Here is a 5,641-nt window from a genome sequence, read left to right as displayed (position 1 = left end):
TCTGCCCGAGATTCTGTCGAAACTCCAACAGACAGGAGCTCTAAGACACAGTGCAAAATACGGGACTGTTGTCCACCATGAACTCAGTCTGTGAGTCCTGCTCCTGAGTAACTATTCAGAGCCACTTTCTCTATCCAGAGATACAGAGAGAAGTTTGGCTGCCTGAGCGGTGCTGTTGCTGTTTTGTTTTTTGCCTCACTGCTTGTCTGCTGACATGAGTAACATAGCACAAGTGAAAGACTGAAACTTTCTCCTGAACACCACACGAACTGCAGCGGTTCAAGAAGGCAGCATCAAAGGTTAAACTAAAAACAGTAACTTCTTCTGTCTTAACATCAGACGGCAGTAGCCCAGAAACAGAATTCCCATCACTCAGATCAGAAATACATGCTGAAACAGGAAATAATCATCTGTTTAAAATTCCGATTGAAACCATGATTTCAAATGCGATGAAATGTGTTTGTTCCACAATTACTTTCCGAAATGCCCCGCCCGCACCAGCCCCATACAACCCATTGGTGGCCGCATTGTCGCCGTCTGATTTGTAAAGGTTGAAATTCGAAGCAACACCTTCTATTCCGCACCATCAAGAATCGGTTGTCTTTCTCAGCATTTTCTCACTTCACTTTCTTGCGTCTCCAATGACGGTTTAAGACCTGTAGGTGGGGAACTGCCCGTCAGTGAATGGGAACAATCCGAGCTGGGATACAGTCAGTACCTTATAAGAAGAATCGCTGCATATTTCCAGACGGAGTTTGGAATGGGTTTGCTGGTCTGGTTATTGTAGGACGGAAAAACATGTTTGTGAATTGTGTCAGAAAACATTAAACAGACATTCGAAAGGAGAATTAATATTGGAGGGACTCTGACCTTGGCGTTTGTTATAAAGTCTGCAACCACTGCCTCATGAAATGTGCTAATTTTCTACAAATGTCTGTGAACCAATAAAATACAACAGTCATCCAGACTCTGTGTATCGACTTTGATCAAAGGGTCCTAGAAGGGGAGAACTGAGATGGAAAAGGTTCACACAATAATTCAGACAGAAATGGAAAGATCATAAACAGACTAAGTGTGAGTTAACGAACCATAAATTAACTTGTGAAATTCATTTCAGTACAAATGCAAGTTATAAACTAACGAATATAAGTATTCAGTTCCTGCTCACTTGTTCGTATTGAGTGTTGTGTTTGATTTTGATGTTGTATTAATGAGCCTGTGACCCTCACAGGCTGAGTAGTTGTGTTCGTCCATCATTGCGAGAGCGCCCTCTGCTGCGAAGTAACTGGAACTCCCAGTGCGAGTTCATGTACGGGACCCGCTATAACTCTGCAGCAGTGTGGGCTCCATGGCGCAGAAATATACGGCACTGTCGGAGAGATCAGCTCCGGCGATATTTAAAGGAACCGTTTGGTTTTCTTTGTGTAAAACAGCCGAGAACCTGGCTGGGAAATCTGGAGACTTATCTGAGCTGCCCGTGCTATATATTTTCATTACATTCCTCGGAGGATCCCCGCGATACTGAATGTACCAGAACAGAGTATCAAAAAGAGCTGTCGAGTATCTACAGTCCAGGTTAATGCTCTGTCCTTCCAGAACCGTTATCTCAGATCGATCCTGGGACACTGAATCTTCACCATTTGTTCCTGGAACAAAACACAAAATGTATTCAATATCTGGGAGTAATGATAACACACGGAACACACGGTGAACATTTAAACATCGACTCACCGGGAAGAATGGCCATTATTATCAGTAACCAACATGGGGAACACATGGTGTCTGGATTAGTATTCGGCAGAAATAAATCCGATTTGAAATATGTTCTGGTATTAAAGCAGAAATTCAGATCAGGAGAATCTTCACTGACTGGGAGACTGAGGGGCGTTTCCCAGCGACATGATTGGCTGGTCTGTCGACCCTGATGACAGTTGGGCGCCAATCAGTGTTAGTCCTGGACGAATAATATCTTCTGATTCTCTCCTTCTCCCTGTCTTTCTCTGTCCCTCCATCTCTGTCTTTGTCTCAAGGTCTGCCCCGCCCTATCGCTCGGTCTCTATATATCTGTTTCCCCTTCCTCTGTTTCTGACCCTCTCTCACACACTTCCTCTGCCTCTTTGTTCCCTTTTCCTTGAAGTTCAGACTGCAGAAAACCCAATTCGTCCAACTTCCTCATTTCAAGGAGTTCATCAAAGTGTTCAGTTAATAGGAGCAGCTGAAGCAGGTAAAATATAATATCCACAGCTCAGGATTAGGATAAACATGGCATCAGTTACATTTAGATCCCAAAATAATACAGGATATTTGTGTGAATTATGGTCATATTAACATATTTTCGATGTATTGGTATTTTAGAGTCAGGATCTCATCGTGATCTCCGTGATTTCATATTGTTTAAAACCAGCTTCCTTAAACAATGTGACTGAGATATCACACTAAACAACGGTATGCGGCAGGATTTAAAGCAAAGTTGGAATTAGCTCCATGTATAACTTTATAATCATTGAAATAAATTGCAATAATAAAAATATGAACCAAAAATAATGTTACGTCATTATTCATCAACATCCTTCAGTAATTTGAGAATTCGATAATTTTCCAGGAAAGCGCCATATACCTCAGATCGCCACCAGATGGAGCTCGCTCACCATGTTTTTCTGTTCACTGCACTCGGCATAGGAGAGACAACATGGTGTTTGTGCGACGAGTCACGTCATCCAAGGCGTCAAATGGATCTCGGAAATGATTGTTTCCTCATTGCTTACGCACTTTTTAAAGATTTACCTGAATATTTACCATTCGATCTCCTTCTGACTGTTTGAGGGTCTGTAATGCACTCCCAGTAGCATGAGAGCGCCTTTATTGGCCCTACACTCAATCGGTGTGTCGTCAATTGGTCATCTTCCAACATATCATCCCTTGTCATTTCTATAATTGATTATCTAACCCATTTAGCCACCCCACCCTTTTTATACCCTGTCTATCTCTGTCTGAAAACCCTGACAGGAGGAATATTGAACTGCCATTCGGTCCCTCTCTATCTGTTTCTGCAGTAACTATTAATTCATACTCTTATCGGTGCCCTAAACTGGCCTATTTTGTTTACTGTGCTCACCATATTGAATTATATCCCCATTGCCACTATCAAATCCTCCTTTTTATTTTCTATCAATGGATTCCTTTGTTGTCCAGACGCACCCAATGATTTTCCGCCTTTCAGGCCCATTCTTGATTATTCCACATCTGAATTTACCAATCAGTTCCCACCCTCCTGCCAAAGCAGTTTACCCCTTCCCAGCAGCACTCGACAAACGCCCGACAGGAAACCATTTTACCGCCACCTCTGAGTCAGTTCTGCCAGTCGGGCAGCACATTCTCGGGGATGTTGACGGTGGACTCTGCAAAATGAGCGTATGTTTCAGTGAAAATTGTTATTTTGGAACTCGAGGCTGTCAGTGGGGAGGTGGTGACCTCGTGGCATTATCACTGGGTAAATAAATCAGAAATCCTTGTTTGAATCTCACCATGGCGGGTGTTGGAATTTAAATAATTCAGGTTTGTTATTGTAAAAAATACAGTTCTACAGGAGACTGCAGATCCACAGCAATGTGATTGACTCTTTTTCACAAATACTTTCATTGGGATTTTTAACATTTAGTAACAAAATGTATGCACAACATGAGACAGAGCCATTGGTAAGAATACAAAAGAAGAAACAAAGCAACAGCAACGTCATAAACATCTGTAAAACAGGTCGTCACTTTCACTGTGAACCAGGTTCTGTGCTCACATTCCCTTTTGTACATTTATATTTACAATCAAAGTCAGAACTTTTAACTTTATATTTACGTTCATTTTGAACGGCGAAGTGGGGAGCGGGTGGGGGGGGGGGGGGGGGGGTGGTGTAGAAGTCCTGTTCCCCCATTGAGTTTTCGAGGGAGGCTCGGATGGTCCATCTCCTCGGTTTTCCATGTGTGTGTGTTGGGAGGTACTCAAAAGGACAGACACAAACGATACTGTAACTGGCTGAGAGGAAATGCCAGAGACTTAACTGAACCAACTTTGAGATAGAGAAAACGGTCTTCCTGATGGATAAACAGGAAAAGCCAGTGTGGGAATCCAGGCTCAAAGTTGATTTACAATTACCCCTCCTTTCTTCTACATGAACGGTATTTAGGCTGCAGCATGTTACACACCAAAACACAAAGAGGTCAAATATAAGAAACACATAATTGTCAATTCTGAAACTCTACTCAAGCATTGAATAACGAAACAAATATTGTGTAAAGTCGGTTGCTTTGTTCTGTAGGATTTCAGAATGCTGCATTAATAATAGAAGAGAGCATTTCGCCGTTAGAGATTTGCTGAACAAATTCTTCAGTTCAATATAAGTTCTTCTTCTGGCTTGTAAGTTTAAACATCTGTTTTAAAGAAACAGACATGTTCTTTTAAGAAGTGACATGGCCTCTCAGCAAAGCTGAACCATGCAAAGCTGTTTCTGTGGTGTAGTGGTTACCACATTCGCTTTACACGCGAATGGTCCCCGGTTCGGAACCGGGCAGAAACATCTGGTGCTTCCAGTTTAGTCTGTTGCTGAATATTACCTCAATCTCGTAACTGATCTTCATCATCGAGGAATAACACGAGTTTGGAACTTCTGTGGGCCAGTGGCGCAATGGATAACGCATCTGACTACGAATTAGGAGATTCCAGGTTCGACTCCTGGCTGGCTCGCAGTTCCTAGTTTTGGCGTCCCCTTCAGTTCAGTGGGTTGGACAGCTGGTTCCCGATGCAGAGCAAAGTGAGCAGGGCATCATCAATTCTCGTTTCAGCTCTGTTTATTTATGAAAGCCCTGCCCTCTCAATTTAACTTCAAGCAAAACATAACTGATCTCCAGTTCAGCAAAGTTCAATATCTGATCCTTTGATAAGTTGAGACATCAGTTTTAAAGAAACGGGTTCTTGCAATAAGTTACATGGCATTTCAGCGGAACCATTAGCAGCTGCAGCAACACATTGCGGTTCAACATTGCACAGGGCCGCTGATTGCAACACTCCCAGCAGTTTATGTCGTGTAGTGGTTATCACATTCGTCTAACACGCGAAAGGTGAGTAGGAATGTCAGGATAGATAGGATGAATGTGTCGCTCGAGAGATGATGCAAGAGGGAGGGATTCAAATTCCTGGGGCATTGGGACCGGTTCTGGGGGAGGTGGGACCAGTACAAACCGGACGGTCTGCACCTGGGCAGGGCTGGAACCGATGTCCTAGGGGGGGGTGTTTTCTAGAGCTGTTGGGGAGGGTTTAAACTAATGTGGCAGGGGGATGGGAACCAATGCAGGAAGTTGGAAGGTAGTAAAACAGGGACAGAAGCAAAAGGAAGTAAGGGGAAAAGTGCAAGGCAGAGAAGACATAGTCAAAAATCTAAAAGGGCGACAGTGACTGAGGGGAGCTCAGTGAATAGGCCCAGTAATAACAAAAGGAATAAAACTGGAGATGTAATTAGAAGAGAGAACAGCACAGCACAGAACAGGCCCTTCGGCCCTAGATGTTGTGCCGAGCAATGATCACCCTACTCAAACCCACGTATCCACCCCATACCTGCAACCCAACAACACCCCCCTTAACCTTACTTTTTAGT

At 43.3% G+C, this 5,641-nt stretch overlaps 2 non-coding genes across 2 annotated transcripts; both read left to right on the top strand.

The window, feature by feature from the left end:
• The first annotated feature begins 4,494 nt into the window (after positions 1–4,494).
• On the top strand, positions 4,495–4,567 carry trnav-uac. Its single transcript has one exon. It is a non-coding gene; the product is annotated as a tRNA-Val (tRNA).
• A 94-nt stretch (positions 4,568–4,661) lies between these two features.
• trnar-acg lies at positions 4,662–4,734 on the top strand. Its single transcript has one exon. It is a non-coding gene; the product is annotated as a tRNA-Arg (tRNA).
• Positions 4,735–5,641: the final 907 nt, after the last annotated feature.

This window comes from Scyliorhinus canicula, unplaced genomic scaffold (assembly GCF_902713615.1).
Source record: "Scyliorhinus canicula unplaced genomic scaffold, sScyCan1.1, whole genome shotgun sequence".
NCBI lineage: Eukaryota > Metazoa > Chordata > Chondrichthyes > Carcharhiniformes > Scyliorhinidae > Scyliorhinus > Scyliorhinus canicula.
The sequence above is the reverse complement of the archived record's forward strand: the minus strand, read 5'-3'. Positions and strand labels throughout refer to the sequence as shown.